The following is a 16134-nucleotide window of genomic DNA, read 5'->3' as shown; positions in this document are numbered from 1 at the left end:
CAACGTGCCAGTCTGAGAGGAACATTCCAGCACAAGAAAGCATGAGAGTCACTAATCATACCCTTTGTCTTCCACACAAGGGCTTTTGCATGTTCCACTTCTAGTGCTGCTGGGCCTCATTCTGGCTTTGGCACTGGTATCCAAACCAAACCATCTATCCACTACGCTGTGTAAGCTGCCATCCTAACACCCAGCTGTTGCTGGCCTAGCAAGTAACAACCTGCTAGTGCTTCACCTCAAAACCACTTAAACATTTGCTAAATTTAGACTTTGCTATAAATTGATTCAGCACACAGATCTGCAGGCAAATGGGGGAATTCTCCAGGCATTTATTGGAATTTATGCCAGTCACTTCCAGAAGTGAGCCCTTCAGCCCATGCTGTTTTCTAACATGCTGGCCAAGCCAATCCAATCCATAAGAGCAATGTTGGATGGACCCTAAAAGCCACTGCAGTTGTGATTCTTTTTTTTTCTGATCTTCAGGATTCCACTGCAGTTTTAATCCCATTGTCAAGACCTACATGGCTCACAGTCTAAGGAAATAAGGCAGGTAAAAGAAGGATAACTTTTCCTGTTTTATGGATGTGTAGAGATGCCTATGGGAGTTTGCAGCTGGCTGACTGCAGGGCATGTCAGTGTGTGATCTTACAGTATGTTGGCTACTGTAAGAAACATGCCCATTGCTAACCTGTGGCTCTATGGAAAATGTCATCATTTGATGCAGTTCACACTTCTTTGTTATCTCTGATAAAACAAGGAGGAAAGGCAAAGGACGAGAATGAGTTAAGAGGGAAGGGGAGACAGCATAAGCAGATTTAAATAAATAAATTAGTCACTGCATGCAAGGCAAATGGCAGCCTGTTGATATATCTCACCCGAAGGGGACTGAGAAAGTGACCTCATGCTGCTTGTCAACTATAATCCCTTCCCTCCCATCACTACCTAATGCTACAGCTCCATCTGTCTGGAAGCAAGTCCCTACTGCACCAGGGCCAGCTTTACCAGAGTCGGAACAGTGCTAGTCATTTTTACTGACTGTGTATTATACCCTAGTCAAGGCATTTTCCAGTAAATCTAAAAGCAGCAAACAAACACCAAGGCCTGCCCTGTAACGTCTGTGATGATAACTGTGTTCTTCAGCTACAAGTTGATGTACTATACACACCGTGCAAAAGCCCTTAACTCATCTTGCTATTGCTGTTGTGCCTGAAGACCCAGTGATGGACCTGGATCCTCTGCACTAGGTGCTGTGCAACCAGACACAGGAGAGTCTCTGTGCCTCAGTGGTGTAGTTCAGCTTGTGCACAATGCCCTGAGGCAATGCCCTGCAGCCAGGCAGGGACCCACTGCAGCATCCATGGCAGGAGCTGATGTGTCCTGTGCAAGAGCTGATCACAGATCACCTCTTGGGCAGGGAGGGCAGAGCTGCAGAAAGTCTTGGGCCCACTTATCCAGGAGCACAGGCACAACAGGTAAGGAGGAAAGCCTGCCACTTTCTCCCCAGACTGCTACTCTTTCTTTCCTCCCTATTTCTGAGGCATCTAAAAATCCAGGGACAGATTTCTACTCCCCATTCAAGCCAGACTTTTGTCACAGCCAAGCAAGATGCAGGCCATGACTGAGCCATGCTCAGTACCCAGGCTACTTTCATGCCAAAAAAGGTCATATTCTGTCCCCAGCTACCAGCACACACCCAGCCACAGTACTGGACCAACACTGGCAGAGCTGCAACCTGCCCATATGCTGTTTCCCTTGCTGTTGATTTCAAGGATGAACCCAAGAAGTAACCTATTATTGACTAAAAAAGCTCTTGGGTGCAAGGGACCCAGACTGCTGTTCGGAGACTGTAAGGAGTGTGCCAAGAGGTTGTAGTACCTCCAGGATCCTTGGGAAACAGTCTGTGTGTAAATCTTTTCCCTTGGATGCGTTTCACTGAGCCATCCAGTGCCTTGTTAAAGCCAGAGACAGCACAAAGGGGTGGCAGGCAGTAGCAGGTGGCTAGATATGATGATGCATGAGGCCACCTGAAAGGACCAGGACTGCACAGTGCCTCTGCCTGGGTATCTCTCATCAAGAGCTCTAAGCACAGGTTGAGCTGCAGCCAATTTGGCTTGCACAAGTACCTTTTCACTGAGGATTTTATGGGGCTCCCTGGGACCACGAGCAGTGGCAGCCTCTCTCTCCCCCCGCCCCATTGCCCTGACGCTAAGTTATTTTACAATTATTATCTGAAGTCAGTGTTTAGCTGTTACCCAGGTAACAGCTCAAACATGCCTCACCTCATGGCCTCCCTGCAGCTCTGCATGGCTGCTGAAGAGCTGGGAAACAGACTTAGTGCCAGGCGCTGAGGAAATGAGCTCTGCAGTCTCCCCAGGACATCCCAGAATATTGGAGAGCTTGGAGGAGAAACATCCCCAGCCAGATTCCTGGGCAGGCACCTCATTCAGCACACAGTGCCTGACACAAAATCCCTTCAGTTTCTCCAAAGAAATGCAAACCCAGGAGGCAAATGCAGTCCAGCTCACACCACTCCATTTGGTACCTCTCCCCTACCTGCCAAAGCCCTATGGGATATCCTCTGGAAAGTCAGTGTGTTCCAACACACCAGGAGTACTGAGAGCCAAGTGTAAAATCCTGCAGTACATACACTGTCCTCCTGAGCCACAGCCTGACTTGAGATCTGTGAACTCAACACACGCAGCCTTTTAAGGAGCTGGAAGGAAGGCTGTGGTGGGAGCTCAGCAATCCTGTACTGCTCTGCTAGCCTGGCCAAGGCTGGAAGAGGTTGGTGCCAACCACCTGCCAGGGCTGGGTACAGGTTCTGCTCAGAGGTGTGAGTCCTAGCCCCACTATTCCCCACCAGTTAATGTAGTCTTCCTTACATAGAAATAGAAAATCCAGCCTTCAGTGGCTCACTGTCCTTAGTCAAAATACATATTATGACTCATAGGTTGCATGGAGAAATACATGAGCTTTGCTTGTGACCCTGTATTTACCAGCAGGGGCTCCTGCTGCAGCTCTATTAGCATGGCTTTAGCAGGCAGCTAATGTTTGTTCTTGCTCTCCAGCTCAGCCTTGCAGCAATTCCACTTCCCCCCTCAGTATCTCAGTCTCCCTTGCTAGCCCAACCCCAACCTCAACTTGGAACTGTCCAGGCCAGTGAAGGTGAGTCTGTGATGTTCTGGGCCTCTTGCACTCAATGGTGCATTGAGGCACACCAGGAAAGGATAAGGTCAGGTATTTCCTTTGGGCTGGGTGCCCAGTAGCTTTGGAGCAGGAAAGGAAGAGAGAGTTTCCAAGAGTTTCCCTTCAGAAAGTGGGGCCAGTGCTGCTCTGGCATGGCAGGAGGAGAGAAGTCTCTTGCCAAGTCCCCCCTGGACCCCTGATGAAACCCATTGGGGCATCCCCTTTATGTTAAGAGATGAAACCGCTCCTCTCCTGACCTTGGGTACCTAGTGCCAACTTTAGACACAGTCTAGACACAGTAGTGTATTTATAACCTTGGCACATGGTGTGGCAGGCAGTGGGGTATAAACAACATTCAGAAATGATGAGGCCCAAAGTGGCTTAGTGTGGCTAAGTCATGTCCCAAGCTTCTTAGAACATGGACACCCCGAGAGACAGCCAGGCAAAGTGATGGATCAGTCAATGATAACAGGGTGAAGGAAGTCTCCATGTCAATCTTCCTTCAGCCCTTCAGGGAAAGGAGTGTCACATCAAGAGCTGGACATGACTGCTCTTCCCTCTCTTTGCTACAAAGGGTTTTAGGTTACTGCCTGTAGGTGGAGAGAACCGGTTCTGCAGGTGATGATGGGGGAGCAGAAGAGTAAGGTTGGACTCGTGTGGCAATAAATACCCATCTGTGTCCTTTGTGTGACTTGCATGTCATGAAACACCTCAACGTTCCATCCGGAAAGAAACTTTTACAGACATAATTGGCTTTAATAATAGCTTGCACAAACACAGTACTTTCTCCTGAGAATCCCACGCACTGGGCAAACATCTGTCCTACAAACCTCTGCCTTGAACACAGAAATGTCACTGTCACTTATTGGCAGAGGTGGATTGCCCAAGCAGAAAGTGTATTGCCCAAATGTTAGCTCATCCTAGAAGTCAGAGAAAGGTCAAGGAATCAAATCTTCCAGTGCTTTCACTAGGAAAATGGCCCTTCTCTCTAGCAGGTTTTTAAGGAACCTGTTTTCCTAAGCTGAGAGAGCAGCCTTGTTGTCCCAAAAGTGGGGTCTGTCACATAAGCCAGCTCAGCCTCCCAAAAGGTAAGTGCTACTTTTATACACAGAAACATGCAAAATTACTATCTCTTAATTATATTCTAACACCCTTGTACATGATCTATTAACAACCTGATATAGTGGGAGGCCTCCCTGCCCATGCAGGGGAATTGAAACTATTATCTTTAAGGTCCCTTCCAACTTAAACCATTCTATGATTTAAAGTGATAGTGCTTAAAAGATTCACCATGCATGCTCAAAGAGTAGCGAGCTTTCTGTTAGCAGGGGTTTCTCTAGCCTATAGGTGGGTGTTTTATTATGCTAATAGGACATGAATATACTGATGAGATATTAATATGGTGGGTCCAATTAGTCAGTGTTTTCTACTTACTGTTCAAGGCTATAACAAAGAGAAGTTGTGAGGAGTGCTCCTTTCCATCCCTTTTGTCTCAGGGACGTCCTGTTGACTGTTTGGGATGTTTTTCTCCAATTCTTGCTGTTTCAGTGTTGTGTAAGCTCCATTTTTATTCTGTGCGTCTCTTTGTTCTCTTTTATGTGATCTTCCCCCAGATTTTTACTTATTGCAACTAATGACCAACAACAGCCTTACTCAGTTTCTCTCTAGCCATGATCACGGGCCCTCAATTCTGTGCAACACTTAGGCCAACTGTGGGGCAAACACCTCCCACTTAGAGCTGCAGTTTTGTATGTCAGCTTTGCAAGACTTCAAAGCAAGAGACCATCATTCATTATGTGCAATAGGAAGAATTTCTACAAAACAAGATTCTCCCACATTGCAAGAATAAGAATGTGTCCCTTCCCCATTGAGTCCCACTTCACACTTTCATGAATACCAGGGCTCTCTGCTTTTAAGTGTCTGCTGCCTTTTCTATAAAATGAAGGGGGGTATGAGCAGAGACTGCTTTCTGCTGCATCTAATCTTTGGAGGAAGAGGGACAGACAGGACAGTTCAGGTACACTTTCAGATCTCGGAATTTTTCTGGCGGGAGGCCTTCTTACTGGTAATCAGTGCTAGGATTTGCCAAAATAGCCTCTCTCTCTCCCATGCCCATCTGAAACTGTGAGAAACAGTGTAAGTCCAGGCACTCCAACTGGATTTAGACCAAGAAAGAAGAGGCAGTGCAGTGAACCACTGCCCATCTCAGTGGGCCAAATAATCTGACAGCCACAAACACCAGTGTGGGGGAGAAGTGTCAGCATGAGGATGCTGAATCATCTCAGCCCAGAACAAGCCTTTGAGAGGTCACCTAGTTCATTGTCCTGAAGTGGGAAACAACTACCTCAGCATCCTTCCTGGCAGCCTGCTCACTGCATCCTCCCAGCTCCAAAGAACCAAAGACTCTCCTTTTGTTGAAAAAAATGCTTACACCCTTCTCAGGCTACTACTGAGTACATGGTCCAAACATCTTCTGAATGCCCCACACTGCACCAGAAGCTACAATCCAGTTGCACTTTTACGTGTGAAGGCAAGGAAGTACTGTCTCCTTTATCCAAGCCAACCACCTGCATAGAACAGACCATTTTTTTTACTTCCAGCTTATTAACCAAAGCATTGAAACTTTACGGGTGTGAAAAATAGACAAAAAAATGCGAGGGAGAGAGAGAGAGAGGGAGGGAGAAATTAAAACGTGATGAACCTGTCTCATACCTCCTCCTATTCCTTCCCTCCTCATTTTCTATCCTTCTCAAGCAGCTGTAGGGCCTTATTTGATTTGTGCTGGGCTGGGAGGATGCTGCCAGGTCAGCAGGATATATTGTCCATTTAGACACAAGGAGTGTTATTTAGTCTAGAGACTCTCAAAGGAAAGATCCATTTGCATGTGAAAAATCTCTGGAATTCCATTTGCTGTCTCCAGTGTCTGTGTATCTCTGAGGCCTCCAAAATGCAATTGCTGCTTTCTCCATTCTCTGCTGGCTCTGGACTTTAGCTGCTCTTTGTTCAGCTGAGCTCACAGTAAGTTTTTACCTGCACCAAGCAGGTTACATACTGGGTTGAAAGTTTTTCCTATATTCCAAACAGATTTGCTCATAGATTATTTGCCAGTGACTGGATGAAAGGGAAATTTTCCAAGCTTTTTAAGAGGAACAAAACAAGCCCAGATATTTTGTTTAGAATAACTGGTTTTCAAACTGTGACCCTCAAAATTTCTATGCTAGAATCTCACCCCTGCTCATCACACCCACAGTAACCTGATGGAGTGTAATTCCCTAATCTGCCAAGGAAACTAACATGTCAGCCTGCACTGATCTGTGTCCACTCAATTTTCACTGACAGGGTGGAGCTCAGTGGCACCCAGAAATACAAGGTGGGTACAGTTTCATGGATTAGAACCAGGGAAAATTCATGCTAAGTTTTCCTCTTGCATGGTTTTCCCTTCTCAGAGCAGTGAGGACAGCTGGAATGCTATGTGAATGTTGTACTTTACCTACAGAGGCTCTTGTGTCTGGGGGAACCAGGCAGTCTTGCTAGAAAGGTGATTTCTCTATGGACCAGCTGGTAGCTCTGACTCCTCTCGCAGTGTGATGATTGAGGGCACTCTGAAAGCCAGGAGACAGACTGTTAAAGAACAGTGGCATAAAGGATATGATGGCAAAGCTGCAGCTGCCACCCTCCAGGTGTCCATTACACAAATTTTCCAGCCAGGCAGTTGGCCCTGATCTTTCTCTTTCTCCATGACTTGGGCATCTGTTGTCCAGGTTTTCCCTGGAAACCCCAAGTAATGGACACTTGCTTCTATGTTACTTCTACTTTGCCATCAAAACCAAATGGAAAAGGGGGCTTGGGAAGTCTGACAGCATGTCAAATTAATTTTCTCTCACTAGAAAACCAGGCAAGTTCATAAACAGGTAGAGAAATCAACAGGTATATGAACACAGTTCACTTCTCCATGGGCTTGGATGAGGTGGGAGCAATAATAAAAGAAAACAGGGGGAAAGAGAGGCTCCAAGAGGCTCCAGGACACAAAAGAAGATTTCAAAAAGACTTCTTCCCCTTTTTACCAGGAAGGGAAGTGGGAAGGGCATCTTAAAAAAGATAGTAATCTAGCAGCAATTGTGTGGAGAAAGAATGAGCAAAACTCATTAAAAAAACTAAACAAAACCAAAACACTCCCTTTTTGATGTGCAGTTCTGGTGCAGTATCAGACCCACACTGGGTGAGGGAGGCTGCCCTGCCCAGACAGCTGCCTCTGGGCCTTGTTTCGCCCTCTGTAGGTCTCCTTTATTTCTGAGCAGGGGGGCTGGATGGGATGCCCTAAACCACCCATATCTGGTTTACTCCTCCACAGCCCTTTCCTGCTTCCAATCCCCTACGCTCCTTCCCAGTGAGCAGATGAAGCACTAATCAAAATTTGAATCTGCAAGGACTGAGTAGGTTTGTCCCCACTTGTCCTTCACACCCCCAGAGCAGCAGGACAGCAGGTAGTTTCAAGGCTTTAAAGATGACAGGAGTGACAAAAGTATCCAGCCCCTTTCTATGGGGAGATGGATGGGGACAATCCTAGCAGCTGCTGTAAGACCATGATGCCAAGTTCATCTGGATTTCAGAGAGCTCTGGCCTAAGCTGTACAGTCTGCATTCAGCTGTCTCTGCAGCTGTCCTGAGGTTTCCCTTATTCCCACCTAAGAATATCAGGGACACAACCAGCTCTCTCTGGGCTATATTAAGTACTTTCACCACATGCTGTAAGGGTCTGCCCCTGCTTGGAGAACAATAAGCAGTCCAACCTCCAGAACCATCCCTCACTGGCACCAATTTCTCAGCTCTAGCCACATAAGCATTAAGTGTGGCAGCCCAGGCTTGCCTAAGAGCATCAGAGCCAGAACCTTGCTGTGTCCATGCACACTCTCCCTTCATCCCTTCCCAAAGCCTTCACACTTTCCCAGGCTTACTGCAGGAGATCTGTATCACTGTATTCCTTGTCTTGTTGCTAAGATTTATCTTTTAATGAGCTTGCTGAGACTTAGTGAGCTGTAGTGATGCATTTGCCCAGTGATGTCATCACCCTCACCACAGCCTCCAAGGCATTTTTGAGTCACTGTCTTGCCACACAAGCAGAGCTATGTGGGGGAATATTCATAGAATCATAGAACTATTTAGGTTGGAAAAGACCCTTGGGATCACCGAGTCCAACCATCATCCCTACTCTACGAAGTTCTCCCCTAAACCATATCCACCAACACCACATCCACCTTCCTCTCCCAGAGTAGCAGACACTCCTGGTCCTGGGAGTGAGAAAGCTTGCTGGATTTGCAGCCATCCCTTACTCTCTCTGGGCTGGCAAAGCTTGAAGGGAAGACTCTTCATTAACTGTTGCCACCAATAGATCTGCCACACAGAACAGTGGCTCCAGACTGAAATACGTATGGAAGGAGCTGGTTCTTCTCAGGCAACCATTAGGAACATCAGCATGTTCGTTTACACACCTTGCCCTGGTCTTTCCTTGGAAGATTGCTACTAGTCATTACCTCTGAAGCCAGACTGTAACATCCATTGGATTCTAGCAACTCCACTGTCCTTCTCTACAGCCTTTCACACAGCCTCACTACTACAAAAGGATTTTGATCTATCTAGGTATAAATAGCTAACAGGAAGATTGTTGGATACAGTTCTCAGATCTGAGTACTTTCCACTTGTTTCACAGCCAGGGACTTCTAGGACATTGTACTAACTACATGGACCTCACAGTCGGAGGAGAAACTCGGGTGCAAGATGCAGCTCAGAAACAAGGAGGAACATAGAAAAGACTGATCTGAAATGCAGCAACAACTTTAGCAGCACAAAAAGACTGCTAGGGAATACTTAGGATTGGGAAGGAAGGAAATGAGACAAACAAACTAGATCCAACATGCTTTCCATTGTTAAAGATTCCTGAGAAATTCATAGGTGCACACAGGAAAGACAGAGATAATTCTGCTTTATACAACCACCTTTTGTCTCCCCATTTTTTTCTAGAAATTTTACATCTAAGCTTTGTACATTTCTCAGTTTCAGTGCTAAAGCTGATCCCATGCCATGGATAAAGAGACAGTAAATTACACTGTAAAGCAAGAACACCTTTCTACACTGTGGGCAATCCATGTAGTCAGCTTTTGTGAGCTTCAAACAACATCTGGTCACAACAAACAACAGAACAGCTCCTAGTGTCTCCCAAAAAGCATGGACCAGTGTGCTTTGGTGGTAAGAGCTTACACTTCATTCCTTTGATCTACACAGTATGTAGGTAGCACAAGGGTCCCTTTTTTCTGATTCCAAGCACACGTATTATGCCAGGTCACAGCCTCACTCACAGAGAAGAGTTCCTGGCATTTCACTTATTCCTGTTGCAAAACCACCATTTCTGACTTGGTTTCTCCCCCTGCTTGGTGTGCAGACACTGACTATGGCCTTCTGATAAGGGAGTAATTGTTGAGAAGTTATAAATAGCTCTCAGACAGGAGTCACTACATCTGTGTTACTCACAGCAAATGTGTCAGCCAAAGTTCTTCCATCAGGAAGCTGCATTTCCCACCCTTTGTCTGCCTCACTCTCTCCTCCCTTCCTAGAGGTGTTTGGACCACAGGGTATTAACTCTTACCTCTCAGAGTTCTTTTCCTCTTCAATTCCTGTTCCCTTTCCTTTCTTCAGTGTGGCAGGCAGAGAGACATGCAGACATTCACTTTAATGATGACATCGTTCATCAGGATCATCTCCTGCCCTGACACCATGGTTTGGAAAGTGCATTCTGACATAGAATGGGGAGGTGCCTAACCAATGCTGTCCTTGTGATAATACTTAGTGTAATTAAAGCACTGTGGTCAGTGAAGAAGCTACAGTCAGGTCATACTAGTGAGTCAGAGCAGAAAGAGGTGAGTGAGGGATGGAAAGTCATGACACCGAGTTGCTCAGGACAAACTCCCCAAGTCTGGGGAAAAGACATAACAGAGACATCAGTGAATCCACTGAGGAAAGGGCAGTGCTACATATGGATTGAGCAGCCCTTTGTCACAGCCTATAGGAACCTCAGCTGGGAAGCCAAAATCAAGATCAGGCCATTTTCAGGTAGCAGAGAAAAAGCTGGAAGGCTGGAAAGCTGGATGGTCCCAGAGACACAGCTGAGACTAGAGTGAGATTAACATTGCACAATTGCCTTCTATAGAGGCTCAGGGGCAGGTGAAAGCAAGGGCAGGGTTCTGTCTTCCCCTGAAGCATCTACAGTAGCTATTCTCAGAAGTTACTGAGCAGAAGTCTCAATTACACAAGTTCTTAATATAGTAAGTTATATGATCATAGGCTTTTTTCTTTTCTTTTCACCCATTGGTACACTTCTAATGGTAAAGGTCTTTATTCTGTGGAAACTCTTCCTACCAGAACTTGAACTGACTCAAGAGAACATTTATTTTGGGAGACTGTCCTTTAAACAGAAAAATAACAACAACAACAAAATCAAACTCCAAGCACTATTCACATTTATTCATGCCTTGAGTAAACTGCTTCCTGTGCAGACAGAGTCACATAAAAACTAGGCAACACCCAAACCCAGAAGCACTGTGTCCCTGTGTCCTCTGGGCTGGAATTCAAGAGACTGTGGCTCAGTTCCTAGCTCCACACTGGCCTTTTGACTGCCATTCAATGAGTCAATTCATTGATCTGTGCCTCAGTTTCCCTACTTCTGTAACAGGCAATGATACAGACATCCTTGGGGGTCTACCCCTGAACACTGCTAAGTAAGTGTCACATCCTGCTGCTCGTGGGCAAGCCTAATTCAGTCTCAGCATTATTTCTGTTCCTCATGTGTTTCCTAGACTTGATTCTTTCTGAAGGATCCTGTACTTCAAATACTTCTTCTTAGAATAAAAGACGAAAACTACATACTAATAAGTAAACAAAACACAGCTCCAGCAGCCAGGAAAAAAAAAATGCAGACAAAGAGATTTACTTGGCTAGGTGACATCCTGCCTAGGCAAACTGCTAATTGCCCAAGAAGCATCTTGTGAAGGAGCTGGTTTTGTGTCCGCCAGTGAGGGTGTATGCAATTTGGGGAGCAGGGGAAGATGGAAACTGCACAGAAATTAGCTCCTTTAGCTGGGGAGAAGAAGGGCTATGTAAAGATAAGCCTAACAAGGTTGCATCAGGAGACAGCATTCCCTGCTTCAAAGACAACCTCAGGAAGGCACAGCAGAAGTTGGGCTGACCCTGGTGTCTGATTCCTCTGGCACCTCGAGGTGTGTGGTTTCAAATCCTGTCTGCTCCCGGTCCTGCTGAGCAGCAGCAAAAGCCACCAGAGAGGGAGGAAAAAAAAAAAAGAAAAAAAAGAGAGAACAACCTAACCCCACATCTCTTTAAAGGAAGTCAAAGGCCAGATGCTCCTTGCTTCCTGTCCACTGCTGCCACAGTTGCCAGAGCCTGTGGTTGTGGTTAGTCTGTCTAGAGCTTAATGTGAGAGACTGAAACTCTGTTTACTGGAAACTCCCCCCAGCTCTGCGGCTGAGCATCTGCAGTAACACCTGACAGCCTCTGCCTTGCAAAACATAAGGTTTATCTCTAAATGGGAGGGATTGTTTCTGCTGGGCTTGTGTTGCTAGAATTCAGAAAAGGTGGCCCTCAAAAATCTAAGATATGTAAGCCTGATATTATTTTTTAATTTGCACTAGTTCTAGAAGAAATATACCAGAAAGTTAAGATCTTTCTGCATGAAGAAAGTAAAGAAGTTGCTGTTATCACATCTGATGTTTTGATACTACAACTCTCTGTGACAGAGTCACTCTATGCCTTATGCAAAAGCAAATACTGGCCTTGCAATCAAATTTAACCACTTTCAGCAGGAAAATACTGACAGAAATATATCCTATAATTACAGTTAATTCAATCAAGCATTTTCTGCTTGTGAAATTACAGAAGCCTTTCCTCGACATCAGTTTGGACTGGAAACTGTATTTTGGATGGAGTTGTTTAAAACCTACTATTTGAGTAAAGCAAGAAGAATAAAATCCAGTCTACTTCCAACATGTAAAGGGGAACAAATAATGGGAGGAGTAGAAAAGTTAACACTATTTATCTACTGTTCTTCCTAATACTACTAAGGAAGCATAGGTTAAGGTGAGACCAACAAAGTGTGTTTAAGTATAGGATCTGCACAATTCTTTTGTGATGCAGGTGAATTAAATACTTATATTTCGGTGAAAGAAAATGTAGTGTGGAGCAATGAGGAGATTCTTCTTTAATCAGTTGGGAAGCTTTGCATTGGCACAATGTCCTGTACTAGAGAGCACTCCAGAAACTAGCAGATTGTACAGGAGTCAGGCATAAAATGTTAGTGTATATTTAGTAAACACCATTATATTGGATCTTGGTTCTTCACATTGCTTCTCTGTAACTGGCTGCATATGAATCAAACAAAAAATAAATTCAATTGTCTCTGCTACTGAATAGAAACTGTAAGCAGGCAGAGCACAGGAAGCAAAGCACACCAGTTGCATGGCATCTTTTGGCCCCTACTGAATAGGTGGAGCATATAAAATGGGCCAACATATAGATACATTATTAACAACTGCTCATAGGTCTCCCAAGATCAGAGCACAGTAAGTAATTCAGAACAGATTGGAGAGGCTGGACAAACCTGCAGTGAAGCAGAACTAGAAGCAGGACACAAAAGATGTATCTAAAATATTGACAACCCTGCTAAACCATACTACTGGTTCTTACCCTGCATGTAGAAAACTCCTTTTTTCTGCTTGAGATACACAGAGGGCAGCTATAAGAGTCTTACTGAAAAGACATGCAATGCCTGAGGGTAAAAAGCACTGTAGAATGTTGTATCAGTATTTCTCTGTGCAGATTAGGGCCTCAGGGACCTCACGGCCATTCTTTCCCTTCCTTACACAGGGCATTCTCTCTCTTTTATTTAATTGCGGTGTAATCCTGATTAGTTCCAGCCCATTCCTTGCTTCTCCACAGAGACATGTTCAGAGGCAGAGCAGGAGGAACAAATGGCTGCACTGCCTGGTCCCTGGGTCAGGAAGCTGTTCTGAGGGGGCACAGACTGAGCCTTCAAGGTGGCTGCAGGAGGATGTTATCCTCCCCACAGGTGGCAGAAAAAGGAGTGGGGTGTGCAGAAAAGGAATGCAGAGCTGGGGATCTGCACTGGGAGGAAGGGTATAAAATGGGAAAGAAAGGCAAGGCAGAACAAAATCAAGGGAGCAGAGCAGCAAGAAAAGCAAATCCAGGCACTGGTATACATCACTTCAGGGTAACAGAGACTCTGGCTCATGAAAAAGTGTATTTTCCCTAGATGAAAGAATGCAAAGGTTTTGCTGCTAGTTGCAATTACACACAGTATTTGTGGCACTTTAATCAGAGGGGAAACAAACTCATCCAAACCACAGCTGCCTGTCCCTCTCTTTTCTGGAAGAGCAGAGCAATATGTACACCTAAGGGCAGAGACTGAACCACACCTAATAGGAAATGGATCCCAATACCCCAGCCCTCCACCCACCCAAATTCAAGCTCAGGAAGCCCTAGAAAGCCTTGTCCAGAAGAACAAATTCATAGTCCCTAGAAAAAATTGTAGTACAAGCCCTGGATTCTCTCCAGTAGAACATTGTCCCAAGAGGGGAAGAAGTGGTGAATAGCTGTTCACTATGAATTCAGTCAGATGAACTTCTACAAGAACCCAGGGCTAGATGATTTCCTACAGATTAAACACTTCTGCTTTTCTGATGTTTGTGTTGTCACCTCTGCTCTTGGAAGGTCCCTTTTGCATAAATGTAGAGAACACAGCTGCCACAGGGCTCCCAAGCCTGCACATCTCCTCTGGGGTTCCTGCACAGTCAGCTTCCTTCCAGCCACCTTGACACACACTTCTCGCTGTGGCCCGTGTTGTACCTTATACCAGTTATGTCTGTGTGACTTTAAGAAAGTGATTTGATAATTAAACATGACACTTTCAGCTTATGAAGTCTGCTTAACCAGCATGAACTATTCTGCTTTCAAGTGGTTTTGGCTGCAAGTCACAATAATTAGGGGGATTTTCCATGCTTGTCCTTCTCTTTTTAAGCAAAGCTGATTTTTCTGCCTCTGATGCTTAGCTTGGGTGGCATTTGGCCACCAGCTACGTGCAGCAATCATATGTATTATCCAGTGATCTTAAACTGGCAGAAAGGAGCAAGGAGTAAACATAGGGGTTTGAACTCTGCTGATTCTCCCCATCATTCAGTTCACTTCCCTGGTGATTTATTCATACCAAAAAGGAGACAGTTATGCTTTTGTGATCACCAGGAAGGAACTGACAGCTTTATACCAGTGTGAAAGAGAGCTGCATTGCATTCAGAATCTCCCTAGATAGTGCCTTGGGTCATGTGCCTCTAACATTTTGAATCATGTATCCTTATGGTCATAAGAAAGCAGGCAAATACACAGGGTCTGTGTCTTTTGCAGACTTCCTACTCTGACTGACTCATGACCTGACTTGTCTCACATATAGCAAGATGGCTGTGCATGGAAAAAAATTTGTCACAGACATTTCCTTTGGCAGTGGTAAATAAACCCTGACTAATTCCATGACACAAGGAAGCAAAGGGTAATCCAGGGAGCCACTGGATGCAAGTAGTGTTAGCAGTTTTCCTTGCCATCTGCCTAGGGCAGAGTTGACACCTTCAGATTCAGAGCACAGATTAAAATGTTTTGCCTAGCTCAAAACCACCGAAGGAGCTAAGGCAAAAGGCCAGTCTATAGATAGGCCTCCTCACCTTCCTGTCTTTTGTATCCCAGACTTAAACTGACCTCTCTAGACCACACATACTTAGATAACAGACTGATGTGTTGCAGTTTGGCCTTGAGTTTACAGAGGCTGACACACCATCAGTCATTAAAATCAGCCATCAGCACAATCAATCAAGTCCTCCCCAGCCCTGCCTGGATGTGCACATGGTGAATAATATCCCCACTATGAATAAAAGCTTGGTGCTAGCCTTGCCAGATGAGAAACAAGTGCTTAGAAGATTCAGGTAACAACTGGTGCAAATACCAGCCTGGGCTGGATAAGACTGAGCTGAGCCAGATGTTTTCATCTCAGAACAGACTTTCTTTCCATGAACAGCCTGTTTCCACTTACAGCAAGACAGGGACAATGCACAGTTTCCCTCTCTGAAGGGCAGGAAGGTGCAGAGCTAATTTGTGTTTTCTTCCTGCTCTAGGATTCATAAAGGATGCCACACTGAGTCAGACCATTTTTCTAGCAAGTATCTTTTTTTGACAGTGGTCAGTAACACATGTTTAAGGAAATAATACAAAGAAGACTACAAGCATGCTTTGCTCCTTCTTCTGATTTACTCATGGGTTAGATACTGCCAGGTTTCAGGCATGTGGCACAGTACCTACCACCTTTCCACTATTCTGATTCTCCACTAATGTTGGCGTCCAAGGCCCAGCATGCCAGATGGAAGAAAGGGAGTCAGATTTCCATGGATTTGTTTTCCAAGCTCACTGTGGGACCTTTTGTGTCTCAGTTTCCTCAGCTATAAATATGGAGCCAATAGGTCTTTCTCTACCCTTTATTACGTGCAAGACATCTTTGGATGGAAGGTATGATATGCCTGAAGGATTGGGAACACGCATTCCTATTTTGGGCTTCAGTGATGCTGAACAACTGGAAGTCCCTGTAGCTTCAGGGGATGCAGTGTGCTCAGCACCTTTGAAAAATGAGATCAGAAGTGTGTTACACCACTGACTGCATCTGACAGGAGTCAGGGACCCAGGAGACTTAACAGCCAAGTGATGTGTGTGAGTTGGCCTAAAAGACAAATTTATTCTCTATCCATAACAAGCAGCAAGCAAACAATTCCTTCTATTTACAAAAACCAGGCATGTATTACAGGTAGGCATATCTATACTAGCAGAGGAACTAATC

Source organism: Apus apus, chromosome 20 (genome assembly GCF_020740795.1).
Source record: "Apus apus isolate bApuApu2 chromosome 20, bApuApu2.pri.cur, whole genome shotgun sequence".
NCBI lineage: Eukaryota > Metazoa > Chordata > Aves > Apodiformes > Apodidae > Apus > Apus apus.
The sequence above is the reverse complement of the archived record's forward strand: the minus strand, read 5'-3'. Positions refer to the sequence as shown.